The sequence below is a fragment of the Sebastes fasciatus genome, chromosome 17, assembly GCF_043250625.1.
Source record: "Sebastes fasciatus isolate fSebFas1 chromosome 17, fSebFas1.pri, whole genome shotgun sequence".
NCBI lineage: Eukaryota > Metazoa > Chordata > Actinopteri > Perciformes > Sebastidae > Sebastes > Sebastes fasciatus.
The window spans coordinates 1919100-1943543 of NC_133811.1; the positions used below are offsets into that span (position 1 = coordinate 1919100).

At 40.1% G+C, this 24444-nt stretch overlaps 3 long non-coding RNA genes across 4 annotated transcripts in view; 1 reads left to right on the forward strand and 2 right to left on the reverse strand.

Moving 5' to 3' along the window:
- Window positions 1-239: 239 nt before the first annotated feature.
- Window positions 240-16546, reverse strand: LOC141755035 (uncharacterized). The gene is made up of 4 exons (XR_012590759.1): window positions 16317-16546; window positions 13879-14124; window positions 10428-10533; window positions 240-438 (listed from the first exon to the last, which is right to left on the reverse strand). It is a non-coding gene; the product is annotated as an uncharacterized LOC141755035 (long non-coding RNA).
- A 2837-nt stretch (window positions 16547-19383) lies between these two features.
- On the reverse strand, window positions 19384-21139 carry LOC141754835 (uncharacterized). Of its 2 annotated transcripts, none has more exons than XR_012590730.1 (3): window positions 21092-21139; window positions 19885-19928; window positions 19384-19781 (listed from the first exon to the last, which is right to left on the reverse strand). It is a non-coding gene; the product is annotated as an uncharacterized LOC141754835 (long non-coding RNA). The 2 variants fall into 2 exon arrangements; XR_012590729.1 differs by having other exon boundaries at window positions 21018-21107.
- A 1844-nt stretch (window positions 21140-22983) lies between these two features.
- Window positions 22984-24444, forward strand: part of LOC141754840 (uncharacterized) — a 3343-nt gene continuing 1882 nt past the window's right edge. Inside the window, exon 1 of the long non-coding RNA XR_012590732.1 lies at window positions 22984-23490. This is a non-coding gene — a long non-coding RNA (uncharacterized LOC141754840). The remainder of the gene's footprint in view (window positions 23491-24444) is intronic.

Genomic DNA, 24444 nt, shown 5'->3' on the forward strand with positions numbered 1-24444 from the left:
AGACACACAGTATGTGTGTGTGGGTAGATTTAGAAGCGGGGATCAATGAGAAATGTAGAAATCAATGCACTTAGCAGTGGGAAATCAATGGGGCCTAATCGGGATGCCAATGGCACAAGTCAAAACAATTAAGAAGGAAGAAAAATGTTTAACAACCCCCCACCACCACCACCACCACCACCCCACCCCGATGCTTACACAGAGGCGGGGGAGAGATGGAGGGAGCGGAGGGAGGAAAGAAAAAGAAAGGGCTGAAGTAATGCAAGGGATGTTGGGAATGTGGAGAGAGAGATAACAGCGGTGTTTGGCCGTGCTTAAGGGTCGACAGAATTAAATGCATTTACCTTGTAAACTGCCTATAAAGTTGCAGGTTTGAATCCAGGTATTTCGACTTACATTGCTCCATCTTTCAGCTCACTTCAGCTCAAGACCAACTCACTAAAAAAAAAAGGGAGAAAGAACACAAAGGTCAAAGAAGGAATACCATTCAAAAGAAGACAAATGCAGTGAGACAAGTTTACAGATATGATTCAAATATTAAATTGCTAAGAAGTTACCTCAATAATATGGGCCATGCAGATTATAGAGTCAGTGATGGTTGCTAAGTAGGGTTGTCAATCGATTAAAATATTGAATCGCAAATTAATCACACATTTTTCATCTGTTCAAAATGTACCTTAAAGAGAGATTTGTCAAGTCTTTAATACTCTTATCAACATGGGAGTGAGCAAAGCTGACTTGACTATGACTTGCCCCAAACTGCATGTGATTATCATAAAGTGGGCATGTCTGTAAAGGGGAGACTCATGGGTACCCATAGAACCCATTTACATTCACATATCTTAAGGTCAGAGGTCAAGGGACCCCTTTGAAAAAGGCCATGCCAGCAATTTACCGTAAGCTACCCGAGAAGCTAGTATGACGTGGTGGGTACCAATAGATTCCTGAGGTTTTTCTAGTTTCATATGATACCAGTATCTTCACTCTAACTTTAAAACTGAGCCCACTACAACCTAAAAATCACAAGTTGCGCTAGTGTCTTAAAGAAATTCGTGGTGAATTCACGTTAACGCATTATTATGGCGTTAACTTTGACAGCCCTATAGTGCCAAGCCAATACAAGCTTATCAGAGGACTTAACCAGTCAACAAGTAAAAGCTGGAACAAGTAAGTTTCAATCTTGCTCATGAAGGTTGATAAGTTGCTTAAAACAAACACCTTGCAGCTTTGCAATCAGAATCATCCATTTTTGGCAGCTAATCCATGGTGGTAGCAGGCTAAGATAAGTACTGAAGATGTTCTTCTCCACCACCATGCCCAGATCTTCCTGGGGGATCTTAAGGCATCTCCAGACCAGGTGGGAACGCAAACCTCATGCTACATTTTACCTGGTGACTAAGACCCCAGGTCCGTCCCCCCCCCCGACAAGATCTGGGCAATCCACTGTTTTGTGGCAGTGGATGCTGGAGGTCAAACCAGCAGAGCTACATTACCCTCCACTGCTGCTAATTCTGACATTTAAGTCCACTGACTCTACTGCTGATTCAAGAGTTCCCTGAGATAACCATAACAATAGTCACGGATGATCTCCTAGACGCAACTCCAAACAGATAGCCATGGCTCCATTACATATTCCCACACTCACTTATGTGCAATTATAAACAAGACTCGGTCGAAACCGAGTATATGTCTGGACCGTGTTCGGTCAGTCTGTGAATTTGTGGCTAAATTGTTCCACAATAGTCAGTGGTCATGTCTATAATGTTAAATCCAGCGGTACATGTCCACCAGGTCCGGCGAGGACATTAAGGGACGCGCTCCTCCACTCAGCTGGTCGTTCAAGCGGTGACGCACCTGATTGGTCCCTGGTTTTTTGCTCGCCGTTTCAAACAGGAAACAACATGGCGGCCTGCTCGTTAACTTTGTTATTCCGTCTAAACAATCCACCAAAATCTACTTCTGAAAACATTTTAAGCGAGAAATAGGCGATGCCACTGCTGAATCTGGTTTAATTTTAGAACTAGATCGCCTAGTTTGACAGCTTGGTCCAAGTTCTGTGAGGCGGACGCATGACGCTGGACCTGCTTTCCATAGGAAATGAATAGAATTCGTTGAGAAGCCCTCCGTCACCAGATCTGGTGAGTGGAACCGCTGACACAGCCCCCTGAAAACGTAAACAAAGGACTTAAGAGCAATGGCCAATGAGGAAACTCCAACACTCGGCTGACCAATCGTGTAACTTCATCACACAGTCAGTCAGTCAGTCAGTCAGTGACAGACTTCTGCGTTTGTAGGGCTGGCCCTCTGCGATCCAGCCAAAAAGAAGCCCTTATCCAGGAGTTTGGTTCAAGGGCAGGTGCTGTGCATAGAGATGAGCCCACCTCCTGCATTAGCTTTGACTTTTTCATTGTTGCATTCCATATGCCAAAAGACAGATTTCGTCACCAGAGATCACCCTCACCTGACTGGTTACGCACTAGACATTTAAACCTGGCTTTGTGGGTGGTGGGTCCACTTGGTGGTGGCCCTATACTGAGCCTGACCAGGCCCTTTTGGTACAAGCATGGCCATCAAGTGCTTGCCCACGAGCCCCGTTCAAAGGCCTGATTCCAGGACAGGGTTCTGGGTTCGCTGATATGGATGAGGTGCCACTTACCCATAGAGACCTTTGATTGGGTCTTAGTCACCTGAGACAAATTTGCCTTATGAGACCTTACCAGGAGCTCTTACCCCCAACAACACAACTACCACCTGTACCACAAAACCACTCCAACACAATAAGCTGGCAAGTCTTGGAGAGGAATCTGTCAGTCACATTTTACTCAAAACAGAACAAAGTGTATCTTAAAGCAGTGTTTCTCAAAGTGGGGTCCAGGGACCCCCAGGGGTCCGTGGCACTCTGTCAGGGGGTCCGTAAAATAATTTGCTATAAATTACAAAATGGTGCTGTATCATTAAAAAATGCATATCTACAGATGGGGACCATTTGCGCCAATAAAACAAGAATATTGTGTATTACTCCCACCCATGTTGCAGCTTTGGGCCAATAAAAACTCTGATATGATTTTGACACACAGAAAAATCATTTTTTAGTTGAAGCACTAACTGAAAGTCAGCTTTAGACTGCTAAGTTTAAATGTCTGGATTTATTAGGACTACGCCAGTCTTGCCACTGTTCGTTTTCTGAAAGCTTTTAAGATCAATTACTTGAAATGAAGGCTATAAATTATGTCAAATTGAATCCAAATGCAATTAAAATAAAATCACCCTGTTTAAAGGTATATAAGAGGTATTAACATTCAATAATATTGCACATTTCCCCGCTCTGGGACTAATCAAGGATTATCTCATCTTGTCTTAATATGATTCAAATTGAAATGTGTGTTTCTGTTTATCACTATGAAACAGGTCTGAAGTATTTATGACATCGAAGAGTACAAATGGTCTTAATCGGTGTTACAATTATGAGGGGGTCCTTGGAAACGTTTCTCCCCTGTACGGGCTTCAAGTTTGAGAACCACTTTCTTAAAGTGTCTTTGTGATTCAGCACATCCAAAATCGTTTTGAAAAGGAAATACTAAACTATGTAGTTTGAAAGGTGGCTGTAAATGCTTTGTACATTAAAATCTAATAATTATTTATTCCCTCTGTGAAACATGACACCATCTAAATCCACCACAACTGACAATTTAAACGGACCACAGCTGCCTTCTCTGTGAAGAGTGAAAACTAGAAATGTTTTACAGTCACCTTTAAGTCAACAGAAGGTGAAGGTTTTTGATACTGGAGATGTTGGGAGGAGTATCACTTTAATGTACTGATAGAGATGAAAGGATATGAAAGTATTGGCAGTGGGGCAGAGCAGGTAGGGAAGGAGAGGGAACAGTTTTGTTAGATACCTCCTACAACTCGTAAAATCTGTCAATAAAAATATTTCCCTCTAAAAAGAATTGACTGGTGGAGATGACACCACTTCATGACACAAATATACCCTGTGGCCCACTAGGAGAGAGACACAAGGCGGATAGGCAGCGAGAGGAGAGCCATAGAAATGTAGAAAGAATCTGAAGGTATGGCAAGGCCACATGCTGTAGGACTGCAGTTGGGTTTGGTGTGTGTGTGTGTGTGTGTGTGTGTGTGTGTGTGTGTGTGTGTGTCTGTGTGTGTTATGGGGAGGTGGTGGTGGGGTTGATCTGGGGCCAATCAATAGCAGCAGGCTCTCTTACGACCCCTGAGTTCCTCCTGGCTTGGCTGGCAGGCTGGAAATCAATGGGCCGGGCCAATAACTCAGGATGGTGTGTGGATTAGTGAACTGTCAACTAATCAGAGAGTTACTGAATCTGACACCGGAGCTATTAACCTATCGATGTGACACTTGGCACTGACACACACTCACACACACGGATATATATATATATATATATATGTATTGATGAACCCACACGCACATAGAGACATGTATGTAAATGCCTGAAGGCAGCTGTTGATACACACATGCAAGCACACGTCTACTTTCGGGTGGATATACAGTAGATATATACTCACACCTATGTAGAGACCTGGATTGTATGCATATTCACACAAACAGACACATGGTTGGAAGCATAAAAACATACTGTATGGTCTCACATACTAGGGACGCACCGATAATGATACTGATATCGGATATCGGGCCAATACTGACTCAAATAGCTGGATATCAACGACAATGGGCCAATCTATTTCAATCAATTCCATGTTTATACTAAGGCCGTCAAAGTTAATGCAATAATAATGTGTTCACGCAAATTTGTTTTAACGCCACTAATTTCTTTAACACATTAAAAGAACTTGTGATTTTAGGTTGTAGCGGGCTCAGTTTTAAAGCTAGAGTGACGATACTGGTATCATATCATCAGGAAATGTATATCTACTGTATGTAATTATTTGCTACATTTAGTTTTACAAAGTTAGTAAAGCACTGTTCAAGTCAGGTCTGATGTTGCCTTACATAAAAAATAATGATCCCAGTCACTTCCAACACTGGTCTGTATCGGAACTTAAAAAGTCAGATTGGTGCATCCCTAATTAATACTACTTCATCGCACACACGCACGCACACACACACACACACACACACACACACACACACACACACACACACACACACACACACACACACACACACTCACACACACACACATAAACACAGACTAGTGGAAGAATTATTTGGAATATAGGAGTGTACATCAGGGCAAAATCCATCAATAACTAAAACCATTCAGTTAATTGATAGAAAACATGGTAACACTTTACCATAACCCCCCCCCCCCCCCCCCCCCCCCCCCCGCCCCCCCCCCTATTTATTCAGCATTCATAAGCAGTATGTATAATACATGTTTTTTAACACACTCTAATGTAGTTATAATAATAATAATAATAATCTTTATTTGTATAGCACCTTTCTAAACATAGTTACAAAGTTCTTGCACAGATACAATGAAATACAGACATAAATAAAAACAACAATAAAAGAACAAAACATATAGACCAAATAATGAGAAAAACTAAAACCTGTAACCAGTGGTAATGTATCAATACATATGCCAAAAGAGGACAGTATAAGATGTGGGAAAAGGTGCACCAAGCTGTTGCCTTACGGAGTTAAAAAAGCCTTTTTATAAAAATGTTTTTTTAAAAGAGATTTATAGTTGGTAATAGAGCTAGCTAACCTGAGGTCCTGAGGTAGGCTGTTCCACAGTCTAGTGGCATTGATGGCAAAGGCCCTGTCACCCTTAGTCACCAACCTAGACATGGGTTTAGCCAGTAGAGCCAAGTCAGAGGACCTCAGGTTACATGGTGGCACATAGAGTGTAAGGAGCTCAGTGATGTATCTTGGTGCCAAACCATGCAGAGCTTTAAAAGTTAATAATAAAATCTTAAAATCAATTCTAAATTTGACAGGTTGCCAGTGAAGTGCAGCTAAAACCGGAGTGATGTGCTCAAATCTCCTCGTACCCGTAATCAGTCTAGCCGCTGCGTTTTGTACTAGTTGCAGGCAATGTAATGAGGTTTGGCTGAGACTGGAATAAAGGGCGTTGCAATAGTGAAAACGGGAGCAGATGAGAGTGTTGACTACTCTATTCAGGTCAGGAGTTGATCAAAAAAAAAAAAGTTTTCATAATGCACACTTGCAATTCATAATTGTTAACAAATATGGTACATTAACAAACACTTAAAATGTCCTCACATCTGCGTACAAATACATTATATTGTTTTATAAACCATAAATTAAATGTTTGTGTGCTGCTTATAAAGGCTAAATAAGGGTGACTTAAAGTAAAGTGTTACCACATAAGTATTATTGTATGGCTGGGCGAGCATAAATGGATTTATTTAGCTTCGTTGCACACATACACACAGAAACAAACTATCAGCTGTGGTAAAGAAGATGGAATAAAGGAGTGTAAATTATGGCAAAATCTATCAATAAATACACAAACTCAATTAACTGATAGAAAACATTATGTGACTTGTAATTCACTCACTACATTTTCATTTGGATTATTGTACCATCGCTAAATCTGCATTACTTCTACATATTATTACCATCTTCCCTCATTGAGAAGGGGCCTTTGCGTCTCAGTAATTGAATGAAAAATCAATAGATACTCATTTAGAGAGGACAGCGTGGGAAATACAGTGTTACAGCTCAGATAATAACACTGTTGCATGTTAGAGACAAAGACAGAATTATATAACTCAAAGTTTTTGTAATTCTGGAGAAAAACACATTTGTTATCCTGGAACAAAGACATACTTCAAATGCATCGGAGTACAAGAGCTTCATTCAGAACACAGCGAATCTGCATCGATCCCTATTCAGTAGCCACAGTTCATTTAAAGATCATTTGAAATGGACAACCATCATTCAGATTTACAACGTGTATTGTGTGGGCGCTGCTGCTTTGACCCTTGACCTCCACAGCACTAATGTCTTTGAATGTTGCTGAACCAGAAATTGAAATGTATTCCACTGTTCTGGGCATTGTATATCTCAATATCTCAATGGTGCTGTGAGTGTTGACGATGACTAAGCATTGTTTGCTGCATACTAAATAATTCATTAGTACTACAATGCATTTGTTCAAGCTTTAACATGAACAACAACTAATATGAACAAAAGCTGTAATTTCATAAAATGTTATCTTGTGTTGCTCCTTTTAAAGACCTTTTCTAACTAACTGTTTTATGCTCCATATATTTAAGTCCTGAACATGCGAAATGCGAGTTATCTCCACATAATGGCTTTACTCTGCATCGCATCCTGCTTTTTATCCACAATTTATATCCAGATTCCTTGGTGCTTCTTTAATATGTGGACTCTCTGATCTTTTTATATTCTCGTGTTCCTCTAGTGTGGAACTACAGGCTTATTCTGTGTCAAGGGTGCTGGTTCGTTTTACAATATTCTCTTCTATTCTTCTGTCCTTTTCTATTTTTTTTTTTGGGGGGGGGGAGCAAAAGGAGATTATTTTGGGGGGTAATTCCATTGAAACCGCTCTGAAATAACTTGACTTGGCATGTGCCTATACAAGGCTCCACAAAAGGCTCCAGGAATACTATTCAGTAATGGGGTAAAGCAAGAGAAGAAGCAGGACAAAAAGCCTGTGTCTGTGTGTGTGTGTGTGTGTGTCTGTGTGTGTGTGTGTGTGTGTGTGTGTGTGTGTGTGTGTGTGTGTGTGTGTGTGTGTGTGTGTGTGTGTGTGTGTGTGTGTGTGTGTGTGTGTGTGTGTGCGCGCGTATGTGTGTGTGTGTGTGTTACAAGAGCAGCTGAAATGAGGGAGAGGAGAGAGAATGAAATCACCTGAGAGAAAATAAGACAGCTAGCGGGAAGAAAAAAAAGAGGATGAATGAGCAGCAGAGAAACCAGTGAACTAATCAAGTGTTGAGAAAAGAGAAGAGGACACGCTCGTTTGATATCCTACAAAAATAACACCATTTTGATTCATTCATTAAAAAGTGCAATGTGTAAGATCTGGACAGAATTTTAGTTTAATAAAACATTCAAAAAAATGACCTAACATCATCAACAGAATGTGAAGAGGTTACAGACGTCTTTGTATTGTGTTGCAGAGATATCCACTGAAATGAGCATGCTAACCAGCTAACCCCCGCCAGTCCTGTCCAGTCCTGTCCAGTCCTGTAACGTAGAGCTGCCCCAAGGGGTTTGTCAAACATGTTGAAGGTACAGGGTCGGTGGACGTTTTGATAGTTTGTTTATTTGATTAAATCCAAATTGGCAGAAACAAGAAAACGGTTTGTATTTTCGTTTTGTCCTACCCGCCACCAGGAGACTACTTTGTCGGGAGGAGGACGGGTGGCAGCTTTGGAAGACGGACCTTCAGGCTACATCCACACTAATACCTTTCGTTTTAAAACGCATAACTTTTGCTACTTTTATGTCTAGCGTCCATACTGTCATACGGAGACGTTTGAAACCACCGCTGACCTCGTTTTAGTTTTTCTGATCCTGGTGGACTACCCAGAGCAGTTTGGTTGAACTTTGCGTATTGTTGCCTGCCCATAGTTAGCAGCAACGATTTTATACATATGGGGTGTCTTTATACCAGTTTTCCTAAAATTAGATTATCACAATATATCGCCTTGCTTGCTGTATCACAATATATCGCAATAAACTGAATGCAAATTTGGATTGTAAGATAACTTTATATTGTAGAAGGGGGGGAATGCTGACCCCTGTTTGTTTGGAGCATGTGGCCAGATCTTACACATTGCACCTTTAAGTATACAAATTTGTGTGTTCATCACTAAATAACATTTCTTTTTTATGATTAACACTTGAAATGATGAAGACACTTGCAAATGAAAGATAATACAGAATGTAAACCATACTTTGGTGTCTAATTTTTCTTCTTTACTTAAAGGGACTGTTTGTAACTTCTTACATGTATAAATCAGGTCGGTGTCCCATGTGCGCTCGCGTGTGGCTACGCTGTTCAAACACAAACTACACGGAAGCACCAAAACCGCAAAGTTCTATCTAGTGAAGCCGGTCTGTTAAACAGTGTTAACTCTTCTTTGCTCCGGCCCCTTTGACCGTGGTCAGAAGACACAGAGGAGACCGTAGCTTTGGTCTCCAGGACCGGAGTCCATGCTGCTCTGCTCCTCTGCCTGCCTTCACTCACACACCGCGCTCGTTCTCACTCTCTCCACCTCTCACGTGCATGTGCACACACTACACACTACAGAACACGGGAGTCTGAAGCAGGACAACACAGTATCAGCAGTGATTCATGGAGAGACCTCCGTCTGGTCAGCTAACATTACTGCCAAGCAGCTGAAATATAGAGTGATATTGTGGTTTTAGCTGACGTGTGTCGCCTCACTGGGTTGAGCGATGCTCCTTCATGTCTATGTAGAGCGAGCACGAGTAACAGGACGCTGACTTTCGTTGACTTAACGGCCACAGGTGTCGCTGTTAACAAGACATTTCTGATTCCTACAAACAGTCCCTTTAAGATTTCATTAAACTTTGTTTTTTTTTCTTTTCACAAAATGAACCAAAACACTGACAACGAGGAAGTACTCGAGGAGATCATAATGAGAATAAATACGAAACAAAATTTGAATCATACCATCTAAGAAGAAATAGAAATCAGATTTGAATTGAAATGAAACATTATTACTAAGCTTGTTTACAAGTTATTTAGTCAACACTAATCTATAGAGGAAACCATAAAGTGCATCTTTGGATGGATGGGAAAAACAACACTGACGGGCGATGCTATCAACTCTTCCACACATTCTCACTATTAAGTTTTGGGTCTGCTTTTTAGGTTAATGTTTGGGTAAATTATTTTGATTATTTTAAGTATTTGGTCATGAATTTAGTTTTATTGTAACGTAAGAAACAGGCCTAGTTGAATCCATATAGTCAGCAATTTTTCATGTTTAAGCATGTAAGTGTAATTCTCAGAGAATTGACTAAAACAGGAGAAGATGAGAGAAAGCAGATGAAATAACCATAAGATAAGTGAAGACAAAATGCAAGAAATTAACACAAAATAGAAAAAGAGGCAGAAAGGCTCCAGAAATGAGAGGAGGGGAAGAAGAGAAGGCGTTGGGTGGGAGCAGGCTAGTTCACACTGCTGTCTAAGAATAAGAGCTGCTGAGAGAAAGACAGAGAGGGAGTCCAGGGCTTCATGGGCCTCACACACACTCCGGATTAGGAAACATATGCAGTGGAGTAGCGCGGGATTAGGGGGTGAAGGCTAGCTGGAAGAAGGAAAGAATGTTTTTTTGGGGAGGAGAGGAGGGGTGAAGGGAGGGGAGGGGAACACAAGTGCTCGGCCAGGCGTATTTCCACCCCGCTTTCATCCTACATCCCCTCCTCTACTTTCCTCCTCCTCCTCCCACCCACTCACCTTCATCTTTGAACCTCTGGGATGACGAGATTGGTGTGCAAGGACTCGCGGGGAGACGAGGCAGTGAGGCCGCTTGCTGGCGCCGTCCTTTCATTGTGGTTATTTGCTGCGAAACACAAGTAGCACATCGGGAAAATTGTTAGAATGAGTAAAAACCTTGAACCTAATTCCTTTTAGTTCTCATACAACATGGCCAGTGACTTGGGGTTGAGCTGAGTGCTGAGGGTTTTCATTCAAGGAAAAAGAGGAAGGAACAGAAAGCATTTTGATTTTGTCAAGTTACGGTTTTAGAGACAGAAAAAATAAATAGATGAGTTTTAAAAAAAGTCATTACAGACACAAGTTAAAACATCATTGTAATTGTGACAAATCTTTATGAATTTTCAATGTCTCCCTGGCTGTGTCCGAATCACTCACTCGTTCACTATTCAGCAGTTAACCCCATAGTGAGCAATAAATTGAGATTTGGAACACTAGTACAGAGTACGTGCCATGTACACGACTTTTTCATTCTATAGTGAGAATTTCAGAGGGCATTATAAACTTCACACAGAGAGTTCAGACACTCAAATAAAATGACAGACAGTAAATATAGTGCACTTTACTGTATAGTAAACAGGATGTGTGGAACAGTGTCACTCATGGAATGGATAATGTAAAATAGATATACCCAATAATAATAATATTGGTGTATTTAAATGTACTCTAAAAAGTCACTATATTAGTGCTGTCAGAGTTGACGCGATAACGCATTAACGCAAATTTGTTTTAACGCCACTAACTTCTTTAACGCATTAACGCAACTTGCGATTTTCAGGTTGTAGCGGGCTAAATAATGCTCCAAACCTTTTTCAATTTTGGAAAGGAAAAACTGGCATGGACATTTTCATAGGAGTCCCTTGACCTCTGACCTCCAGATATGTGAATGTAAATGGGTTCTATGGGTACCCACGAGTCTCCCCTTTACAGACATGCCCACTTTATGATAATCACATGCAGTTTGGGGGCAAGTCATAGTCAAGTCAGCACACTGACACACTGACAGTTGTTGTTGCCTGTTGGGCTGCAGTTTGACATCTTATGATTGGAGCATATTGTTTTATACTGAATGCAGTACCTGTGAGGGTTTCTGGACAATATCTGTCATTGTTTTGTGTTGTTAATTGATTTCCAATAATAAATAAATACATACATTTGCATAAAGCAGCATATTTGTCCACTCACTTGTTGATAAGAGTATGAAATACTTGAGAAATCTCCCTTTAATGTACGTTTTGAACAGACAAAAAATTTACGATTAATTGCGATTCAATATTTTAATCAATTGACATCCCTAAACTATATTCAAAGTGAAGCAGTTTTCTGATTACTGCAATCGTCCCAACAACAACTTAACCACAATATCTGTCTGAAAATAAGGTTAAAAGATGTGCCACTATAACTCGATTTACTCCTCATCCGATGAGAGAGTCGCACTGTAAAGGACAGAGGGTGTCGTATCCTGTACAGATTGTTAAGACCCCTGAGGCAAATTTGTGATTTTGGGTATACAAATAAAATTGACCTGACTACTAAATACTAAACTTACAAAATTACTTTAAACTCTATTTTCTGGATTTTTACCACAATTTTATTCTGCACACGTTGTGTACATCGGCCCATGCTGCAAAGCAATTCCCTTTGAGCAAAATAAAGTCGATCACACTCAAACTACTCACATTAAAATGTAAATTCCTCGGTGCAAAAACCAATGAAGTATCCCCAATTGTTTCCTGTAACAGGTCTTGCCAGACTTGAGTGCAAATATCAAACAAATCAAGCAAACTTATTTATTTATTGGTAATTTAATAATTTTTTTCCATGCCCTATTCACAGTATTTGAGTAAACTGCATTTAACACACTAGGGCTGTCCCAAATAAAACATTATGGACTTCAAAGCTTTGCTGAGAAATATTCCAAAGTATTGGAAGCTTCGCGGTGTGGCGCGGCGCAGCACAGCAGGCTGACGTGTTCTCCTGTCTGTTTGTCTCCATCTCCCCCATTTCAGTGACCGGGACAGCACTGCTGCCGCGTTACTGTACACACACACGATCCTCTACACATAACAAACGGCATATCCGTCTTAATTAATGTTGAATATGAATAATGAATAATGTTGTGGGATTAGTCCTTATTTCAGCAGCTATTTGGGGATTTATACATTATTTTTACATACTTATCTAAAAAAAAAAAAATAATTAAGCATTCAAATACTGATTTGGAGCTCAATTACCATGGCAATGGTCAAAGCTTCGAAGCATTTGGGTCAGCCCTAAAACACACTGTACTGAATCATATTTGACCGTACCAATATTTGGAGAAACATATTTTTTTAATAGTCACTGTAGAATTTTGAAGAATTCAATTCAATTCAATTCAATTTCTTTTTATATAGCGTCAAATCATAACAGAAGTTATCTCGAGACGCTTTGTATGCCAAATCAATTTGAAAATGACTTTCAGGAAATGCCTCCAAAATATAGATTTATCAGTATATGACCATGTACGGAACTCTGATGCAGGTCAAGGAACTTGCTGCAAATGGGTACAATAGTATGTGTGTGTGGCTGCTGTACACAGGGGAGACTGCAAGCCTGTGAGCTAATGCTTGTGTGTGTTGGCTGAATGTGTGCGTGTGTCTGTGTACATGTGTGCGTTTGCGGTGTTGCCGGGGGTCATCATGAGTCAAGGTCGGCTGATAATTTGCCAGAAAAGCCGGGAAGAGATGAAGGGATGGAGGGACAGTGGAGCTCACGGAGAGAAAAGAAGAAGTAAAAGAGAAGGAAGACATGATGGCAAAGTGATACTGAGAAGGAACAGGAGGACAATCGTTGAGGAAGAAGAAATCCTGCAAATGAAGCTAACCACCAATCTGCCATTGTTCTCTTTTGACCAGTTTCCTTCAGCTTTTCTTTTGTTTTGTCTCAATTGTTTCTCATTTCATTCCCTTGTTGTCACTGCTTCCCATCTCTCATCTTTATGATTAGACCACATTTGGTATAAAAGTGTGAATAAACACAGTAACTGTGCCGCAAACACACACACCAGTTTTTATATTATTGACACTATATTTCACTTGTCCACCAAATGTCTCCCCCTCTCACACACAAACACACAAGCACACACACTCCTGGCACAGAGAGGTCAACCTTTGGTGGATGAGGTCAGTTGTCTGGGATGAAGTTGACCTTTGACCTGGAGGGCATGATCGCCCGCTTGCATCCTAACCAGCTGGACAATGAGCCGGCCGTCCAACCATCGCTGTGTCTTGTCGTGTGTATTTGCGAGTAGTGAATGTTTACATATCTATATTTTTGTGTGTGAATGGTGATGTGTGTGTGCTTTTATATCTTCAAATGCATGTCCTATTGTATGTGTGTGTGTGTGTCTGTGCTGAGAAATTGGATTTACCTCCTGAGTCTCAGAGGGACGAGGTCGGGGCTGCTTGTTACCGACGCCGAATAACAGAACAATATTGATCAGACCGGGGTCATCCATTGACGAATCCCGTCTTTAGTCCTTCCTGAAAATGCTCATCACTTCCTGTCTTCTTCCTTCTTCGGGGTTAATATCTCATTAACTGCTATTATCTCCACACTGGTCACCACGGCAACAGCCAGCGGGACAAGAGCTGACAATTCCCCTGTAGACCGCATCCTAGGGATCAGACAGGCAATGACCAGATTATTGGAAATCAATCCAAGGGGAGTTACTGTTTCCATGACCTCCCAAGCTTCATTTCCACTATTTATTGAGGAACGCTGGTCAAATGTCGACTATTGTGAGGTTTACACAGATGTCAATACATGCAACGACAAGAGTCAATATGCAATGGGTATCGTGGTTGTGGTTGATCATTTTGAGGTTCATAAATCGGACGTTAGCTGGAAGCTATTTGATGTCAGAAAAAAGGAGTTAGTTACATGGATTAAAAAGATTTTAGATTTATTATTTATCCACCGGGTTATTTTTTTTGCTGATAGTGTGACAGGCAAGAATAATGCATGAATAATTAATTTTTCAGGCATAATTCATTTATTTAGAGAAAAGCTAATTTCTTTGTTGTCTCAGTTAGTACTGTATTATTTTCAGGACATGTCATTTCATTTTTGGATGTAAATATGCATAAAAACTGGTCACTGTAGAGACTATGCAGCACATATGCAGTGAAATAGAAAGAGGAATAATGCAGATAGGTGATGCAGATCCTTGTGTGTGTGGGTTGATTTTGCGTTGATCTGTTGGTAATGCCTCGGGGTTCCAGTAGGGGGATCGCGCTCCTCTTCCTCACTCAATACAGAGACGAGTGAAGGGAAGAGCTGCGTGTGATTCATTCATCCTTCTCTCTCACTATTTCCCCTGTTTAAGGTAAATAACGTCCACAAAGCACTATAACGTTGTAAACACATGTTGTTAAGAATTCGTTATACGTTGTTGTTGTTCATTACAGAGGAAAAGTGCACATGTTGTACTCTGTATTATGTTTGAAAGTTTCTAGCTAACGCTGTTGCTATGTAAGCTAGCTGCCGGATGCATCGTGGTCCCGTCGTAGAGTCCGTCTGTTTACTTTGTCATCGGCATTTAAGCTAGGCTGTTAAGTTCATATATGTGTATGCAGTTGTTGATTTTATAACAGTTAAAGGTGAATTCACGTGTCCAGTGAGCTAAAAAGTTTAAATACATTTCATAAGAGACTTAATGCTGTATTTAAATTAAGAACATTTAGAAGCAGTTAAAAAGATAATTTAAATGATTTAGAGAAAGTTAAAAATGTAATTAAGCCATGATTACTGTGGTCCAGAAACTGAGTTCAGATGTCTAAATGTATGAGTTTTGTTTACATTGCATTACATTTAAAATGTGACTCAATACAGAGACGAGCTGCATGTGTGATTTATTCATCCTTCTCTCTCACTATTTCCCCTGTTTAAGGGGCACAACATTAGCACTATTTTCAATACAGTAAAATGTCAAGCCGAAATTAAGAATACACTCAACGATGTTATCAGTTAATTTGGAATTAATTAAGTTTACACGACTGAGGCAGAGATGACAGTGAACCACGGGGGGTAGGAGCTGGCCCATATGTGAGGGGCTTTTCTTTCTTATCAGTCACTGGACAGTCCTGATCCTTATTCTCCATGGAGCGATGGAGGGAATATTATTTAACAGCCTACACTTTGAGCTTAGCTACACAACTTTACTGTCAAAGTATTTTGATGATTTCACAATTTCTTTCATAATAATTGGTTGATAATGATCAGCTTTTCTTACTGATTACATTTATATATTTTACATGAGGGCAAATTTAGGATGATGAAACGTACAGGTCAGACCTCACCTACAAATATATAAATGTAATCATCAAAAGAGCTGATCAGATCAATAATTATGAAAGATTGTGTGATCATGAAAAATACTGTAACAGTAAAGTTGTTAGCTCTGAAGCTCGAACTGAAAAAATAAACATTTCCTCCTTTGTTAGCTTCAGTGCACTAAAGCACAAGTTCTATTTACAATTCATCTGTAATCAGTGGATCTATTGATGAATAGCTCTGCTCTTCTGTTTCCAGAGCTACCCAGCTGGGGAACCTTAGCCTATGAGCTAACTGCAAGACAGCTATTCAGTTAGCTTTGCAGTCAAAGAGCTCATGTTTCATTAACTACACGATACATTTGGGACTTAACCCGGTCTAAATAGCCCAGTGAAGCGGGTTAGCTTCAGCCCAACAACACTGATAGGAGTTCATGATTTACAGCAGTGACGTCATGTGGCCACTAGCCTAGCTTTGAGAACCTGGTTGTAAGCTAACGGCTAATTTAGCTCAATATTAACTCACATCTCATACCTGTGTGTCGCTACGCAACGGTAGTGTTCTACAACGTCTAACATTCATTAATACAAACTAAAAACCATACAACATAAACATAAAACTGTTTTATATCTACGCTAAAAACAAGCTAGCGTATATTGAGTTTACGGTTCAGCTAGCGTTAGCCGTTTGCTAACGACACTTCACGTTAAAGCGCTGTGCTTTACTACCGTTCAGAAGGGAACGGTTAGTTCTTATTGGGCACACACACACACACAAGCTACTCAGTCGGGATTAAACAGGAGCTCAGTCCGCCTGCTGTCTGCATGGATGTATTAAGAGAACGTGTCTGCGGTCTGGTGTCTGCCTGCAGAGGACTGGGCTGATGATAATGGCGGAGTGGCCAGCTGACCTTTGACCCGAGGGTCAAGGCGGCGGGGTCTGGCTCGCGAGGCCGCAGTGACAGACGCTCCCGCACATTGATGAAAAAGACAATCAAGTCTGTAATAAAAGATCAAGTCTGTAATAAAGGCACGCAGCCGCCGTCACGGAACCATCCCATAATGACCTGAGTGACAATAATGCTGGTTTGTTACACAGCTTCCACTCATGTATATGGTGTAGTAGCAGTTTGCTGGAGAATATATCTTTGTAATTACAGGGCCTACCTGTTTAAGGAGCTGGTGTTTATGTCTCAAGTGCATTGTGTGTTTTGTAGTGTTTTTATAAAAGCTACTAAATAATTCATCAGAGCTGCTTTTTGTTTTTCTCCAAAGAGGATTTTTTAACTGGCTTTCTTGAGATTCATAATTTCAGGAATAACAACCAGTCAGGTTAAAATATTAATTTTGATAATAAGTTTCATAAAAAGGACAGCAAAACGTTTGTAATTTAAACCAGGAAGAAATGAAAACTGTTTTAAGCATCAGGGGACATGTGGACGTCCAGATATGAAATTGTGGTTATTATTCATTAATTCAAATGGAAGTCAAACTGTTTGGGTTTGGATGGAAAATCGATCGATGACAAATGGACATTTGAAAGCTTTGGCAATTTTCAGGCACAATGAGGACATTTGTCTCCAGAAGTCCGTCTTTAGTCTTTAATTTTATTCACAAAATTATATTAAAATCTAGGAAGCCTAATGCATATTACTTAAATATATTTTCATTTATGCAAAAAAAGAATAAACTAAATATCATAAATGCAGTGAAACAACATTCCTGATTGTCTTTTATACGGCGATTTTTTTTTAAATTTCTTATTCATATAATTTATTCATGCATTTAATTTCGTTTACGTTCACTGTGGTGCTTATAATGAAACATTTTTCTCTCCCATTTTAACTATTTTTCAGTGACAAATATTTAAATTCTTCTCCGTTCTTCCTGCGCATCGGCGACAGGCCATTTACATTCAATGCATAAATCAAAACTTCACCAAAATAAATACAAATACGTGCAGAGTGACTCGCTACTGTATGTAGTATTGATATATGGCATTTATTTTATATATATGATATTAAAAAGTACACTTTTTTGCCGACTGTGGCTTATTTGCATATGAGCAAAATATTTAAATTCATGAAATAAACATGAAGCTTCTTGTATTTTGTTCAAATTCGACGAAAGCAGTTTGCATTTTTATATCCAAAACGAAAAATAACAACCGATTTAAAATAAGTTTTAGCAAAATATCAATAATTTAAAACAAATTCAAATTTTAAAATTTTAAAAAATATATATTAAATTCGTTTTCTTTCATTTATCAAAGGACTTTAGAGCGCAGTTGAATGTGCACTAAATGTGCAGTTTCTGATTTCCATTCATCCATAAATGAGTCAAACATAAAACAGTAAAGAACACCTGCTGCTGGTTTCTTCATTTATCAACTGATTCCACAACCAGATCACATTAAACGCGCAAGTTTCATGTTGTGATATGATTCAATTAAATAATACCATATTATTTTGGTTTATTTTCACTTTCATTCATAAACAGCTGCAGTGATCCTTGCTGATAAAAAGGGTTTGTCGCAGCTACCAAGAACAGCAAAAGACAGGAAGTAAATTCTAACATTAAAAACCTGAAGAATATGTTGGAAATCATCTCAATATTCTGACGTTGAAACCGATTTAGAATTCATTATAATGTGAAGCTGAATTTAAAGAGAGTTAGTTTGAAGCAATCACATCACCACGGGCTTAAGAAGTGCGTGTAAACGTGCGTGGCAATGAACTGATCATTGTGCAATATATTGATCGGGAATTAGATGTATTAGCGCGATCAATGGCTCACATAGTGCGCGTGTCTGTCTCCGTGCGGGGTTCAGATGGACGGCACATTCTGGACCGAGTGTGTTTACCGCCAAGATCTGGGTGACAATCAAAATGACCTGTGTGTGTGTGTGTGTGTGTATGTGTATGTGTGTGTTCACATCCCTGACCGATAGGATTTCCATGAATGTACCTGCAGCAGCAGCAGCATCAGTGTCGGAGTGAATTTTGGGAGGAGAAGCAGACCCATGTCCGGCCGGATGTGTGTGTGCAGGATGAGCCTCAGAAAGCAGCTCCAGATGGAGAAAACGGGGCTTTTGTTTGGTGTGAATTGCTGTTAAGTGTGAGCACGTGTGTGTTTTAAAGAGATACAAAAAAATACGGATCGTAAAACAAACTGATATGAGAGTTCTAGAAAACGGGAACCAGCACAAATCTGGTTCTTCTTCTATAGTGCAAGAAAAAGAGAAAGAGAAAGAGAGAGAGAGAGGACTTCACCCTGCTGGTCTCTGTGTCCGGCAGGTTGATCCTCCCTCCTCCCTCCCTCCTTTTAATTGATTTCTCATAATTAACTCAGTGTGTTCATCGATTTCCCTGCGAACCCCCAACACCGCCTCGAGATCGGCAACCTCATTATTTCCACATTAACCCGAATAATCCCGAATAAATACTGAGCACATTCAATAACAATTAGAGCCAGACAGCACTAAATAAACCGGGTTCCTTTCGATGACCTGGCCTCGGGATCAGGCTTAACTGAAATAATTTAAGAGGGCAAAACAAACTGGTAAAAAAAACACTACAAATAATAATAAGAATCTTTATATCTGATAAATGCAGCCTTTTAAAATGTTTGTCTTTGGACGTCACCACAGCAAAATGCACGAAAGAGCCTCTGCATGCAAATAAAGTCAACTATTATTATTATAGGTTTAGAACAAAATAACATTCTTGACATCACTTGAAACTTCCAAAAGCTCAGGCTACTGTAATGTTGTTCACTTCTCCACCATTTGATCAATTGACCTCTAATTAAATCCTGTTAGACAGCAGCTCAGCTGTGCACATCGGTCACTTAGACTGTGGTCAGTGTGTGAGATGAGATGAGATGAGGAGCTGCAGCATCTCTGTTCAGTAGCTTTGGAAGAGAGGAAGAGGCGGTCAACCGAGCCTGCAGGTGGCACATCAGCTCAAACTCCTGCATCCCTCCACCTTCATCTCCCCTCCTGAGAAATACAAATGAAAATACACATTTATTTTCCATCACCATCATCTGAATATGGTTTGAATGTGAGAGGACAGTGGCTGAATATGAGCATGCACTTTCACCTTTTTTGCACGTCTGCGGGATTTGGAATCTCCGAGGCACCTAACTGAATCAAAATCATATATTTCCGAAGTGTTTCTACTTTTATGCGTAAGGATCTCAAATGTTTAGTCAGATTAAAATTTGCAATTGCAAATGAGCTGACACATTCATATCATGCTGTTTATTAATTCATGTGTGTTGTCCCTGATATATAAATGGATAAAAAAAATCACTGATTTAGAGAATACAAATTCAGTTTCACTAAACTGGAGTCACACTATGTAATGCATGTACAGATTGACATGCAAAGCAATTTATAATTAGAAAAAAAGGGAACAAACTGTTTTATATTTGAAAAATACTAATAATTTAGCAGAGAATATAAGAACATTGAGTCCACTGGAGAGGACAGGGTTGAATAGAAAGCTGAGCAGAAGAAGAAAGGACAGATCAAACTTGACAAATATAGAACAAAGCAGAGCAGAGAAGAGTGTAACTGAAGAAGAGATAATAGAGTAGAATAGAATAGAGGGGGCCAGCAAGGACAGAAAGCAGAAAGAGAGGGAGTGTGGAGGGAGGGAGGGAGGGATGTGGGTGATGGTGTTGGTCACGGGGGGTTAAAAGAAGGAGGCGTTTAAAGCTTGTGAATTAAACGCTGTGAGGCCCTGTGTCCTCGGCACGTGCACCGGGCCTCAAGAATAAAAGGAGCTCCGGCCCATCTGGCTTTTTAGAGGCAGGAAAAAAAGGAGAGGGAGAGGGAGAGAGAGAGAGGGAGAGAGAGAGGGAGAGAGGCCGGGAGACATGGAGAGAAAGCAGGTGAAGAAGAGGGGTCCCGTATGGCTCAATGGAGAGACCGTGGCATTAACACAGCCAGGCGGTTAGGACGCTTCCCTCTGGGGGTCACCGGGTCACAGCCGACACTAACAACTATAGGCTCTCATTGGAAGGTGCTTTTAGTGTCAGAAAACACAAGAGACGAGAGGAAGAGGATGTCGAAGAACGGAGGACAAAATGATTTAGGAAAAAATGAAGAAAGATTTTTCACACGCAAACCGTGTGAGGAAAAAGGAAATCAGTTAGTGATAATAAGCATGTGTGTGTGTGAGGGTGGGTCAGTCAGTATTCACAAACAGGGTCAATAAAACACTCTCACCTTTAATCTATACATGTCCTTCACAAGATTTTTCTATACCTTCAGTCTCTCTCTCTCTCTCACGCACACCTTACCTCTCCTGCACTCGGCATCTTAGCTGTTTCCATGGCTACGGAGTTGAGACTGCAACCAGAAAAGGGGGGCATGTGTGTGCGTGCGTGTGCGTGCGTGTGTGTGTGGACAGCAGTAGCAGGTGATGAGGCTCAGCTCATGGCAGACAGTGCTTCAGCATCTGGGAAAGTGATTTCTTTCCCATCTAATAAAAGTTATATTAAGGTCATAGAAGAAGAAGAAGAAGAAGAAGAAGAAGGAGAAGAAAAAGAAGAAGAAAAACAGACATTGTTACCATCATTTAAGGAGAAAACAGGCCTCAGCAGGTCCAAAATGAAATGAACATGCGTAAAGAGCAGAGTCAGGTAAGCAAAAGTAAAACAGGATACTTTTCACATCAGCAGAACACATTTACAGTCATGTTGAATTCTGAAAATGTCTGAATCACTAAATGCAGGACAGTGTCTGTATTCCTTTGCAACATCTGTAGTTATATTTTAACAAATTACACATCATTTAAACAATCTAACAGATTCCAATAGTAGTGGGAATCTTGAATTGTGTTTGTTTTGAATGATTTGAGGGCATTTGGTGGCTTCATTAGACAGCCAGCAGCAGAGAGATGACAGGAGATGACATGCAGCTCACGGTCAGTGTAGGTCCTATAGAGCAACTACAACTGACCTCTTTCACTGCACACATTTTCACTTGCAGCAGTAGGAAGGTGTTACAAATGACACGAACCATGGCTCTGTTGCGTTCAAGTGTCCCAGTAAGTCACAGCACTGAGCCAGCATGCACAATACGAGGCCGCTGGAACTGAAGGAATTCAGCCATCGTTCATTTTAAGATTTAAGAAGTGCTTCCCCTGCAGGGACAAGTCAAAATGTCCTCTGTAAAATAGGCCTGTAGTTAACATACGCACTTCCTGTCTGTTGGTCTACACTGGTATCAATCTAGACAAGCTGCCGAGTGAATACAGTGAGAGGGAATTAAAACAACGACATAAACACAATCAAAAAAACACTATGTAACTAAGTGAATTCATGTTTTATGCACTAGTATCCAACATATTTTTGACACATGGTGACACATTTTGTCACACGACTGACATGATATTGTGTTTATTCCAAGGGGACGATTGAATAAAATAATATATTTGTATTGGTTGTCAATAATGCTGCTGTTGTCCTCATATGAATACCTATTAGTGGTCATTTTCATCTATCACAACATCATTAACTCATAATCATAATACCAAAGCAATAATTCCATATGATCATACAGTATATACTCACAATAAAAGTAAATTCATGATCAACTAAAAACTCAATACATTAACATTTGGCTACTTTTAAGCAAAAAATAGGTCAATAAAAGGGTTCTGCATTTCCTAGAATATAGAGTGCTGCAGAGATGACGTACAACCAGGAAGTCAGCATCGCCCTGGTTCCCTCGACAAAAAGCCAATGGGATTGTTCCACTGGGTTTTGAATTATTGGAGAAAATAAGCTCTGTGGCAAACACACGTTTATGATACCGACACGATTTATTCAGCAAGATAATCTCCACTAATGAACACCAAACGCCAGCACACACAACGAGGCTGTGGAGCCACCGCCTTGAGGCCTGCTAGGATATGGTTGTCCCAGGTGTGATACCACATTCAGACTGTCCCCTCCCAGTCCTCTAGCCTCCCTCTGTCTCCTCCCAGTCCTCTAGCCTCCCTCTGTCCCCTCCCAGTCCTCTATAGCCTCCCTCTGTCACACCGTCCATGTACAACAGACTGTTTCCTCCTCCCACCGGTCCGTGTGGGCACAAACTTCCCGGAAAGCAGCAGGTAGAGGTGAGCTTTATCAGCAGGTAGAGGTGAGCTTTATCAGCAGGTAGAGGTGAGCTTTATCGGCAGGTAGAGGTGAGCTTTATCCATTAACACATTAAAACAGGAGTAGATTGTAATATGGAGGAGCATAGGGGTGAAGAGGAGGTGTCTGTAAAGGAGGAAGGAGCACCGGAGGTCCAACAGAGTTACCTAAGGTTCGTCAACACGGCGACACACCGAGACAAACACGTCTACCATATCACATCATAATGAATCTATTGTATAATGTTCCTGTGACGTTCCTTCGGGGTGTGTTTATAGCTGCTTGGTGAGATCACCTTTCTGTGAGGTGTGTTATCCTACAGAATAGGAGCCTGTATAACAGCTTGCTAACAGAGCAGAGGGACTGTGATCTCTCTGTATGTGTGTGTGTGTGTGTGTGTGTGTGTGTGTGTGTGTGTGCAGCTTCCTGCTCGGACGGCTGCGACCGGAGGGCTCTGAGCGCCCCCGTGTGGTCAAACAGCCAAACTGCAGCTGTCTGGAGGAGGCCACGTTCATCCGTTACCTGAAGCTCCTCTTCCTCACTTTGGCTGTTATCAAGTAAACACATTCAGTTTATGTTCTGGAGTAGATTAATTCATTTATTTTCAGAACATTCACAAAAAAAAAAGAAAAAGGTCCATCGTCAATGAATCTGACATTTATGTTCATTCAATCAATTCATTGTTAAATACATCAAATGTCATAAAAGAGTGAAAAATGCTTGTTACAATTCCCCAGAGCGAGCTGACATATTCAAATTTGGTCCAAAACACAAAGCTGTTCAGTTTATGATCATAGAAAATAAAGACGCAGCAGCAAATCTCCCCACTTGAGAAGCTGGATTTTTGCTTGAAAAATGACTTCATTTCTCTTCATTTTCTGATTTAAGTGGATGAAATATGAGGCCAGAAATTAAGTAATAAAATTACCTACACTCAGGTTAACAAAATTATTTACAAACGGCCAGAGGCAGGGGAAACAAATAAACATAACTGATAAACATATCTGCCTTTTTAAAAAATATTTTCGTAGTTTTATTTATTTATTTGTTTTTTATTTATTAAAAAAAAATTATATGTATGGGTGTGAATGTTGATGTGTGCATGTATGTATATACATGTGTATATGCATGTGTGTGTGTGTGTATGTATAGATGCATGTATGTATATGTGTATATATATATACAGTATATGTACGCATGTGTATATATGGACTATGTGTATGTATGTAAATATATATATGTATATGTATGTATTTTTTTTCTCAGTTATCTATTTATTAATTTTTTTCTCTTATTCTCCTGTTCTGTTTGTACCACTGGGTGTATAAAATACAAACAAATTACAAATACTATACTGGACATTTTGTGGATGTATAATATTCATGAGTATTTGATGAATCAGTTGATGGACTTGTTGTTCCAGCTTGTGTATTCAGTATATTTTCCACCATAAATCCATATCTATAGGCAGCAGACAGACTTTATTCCCCATTTAATAAAGTGAGTTAATT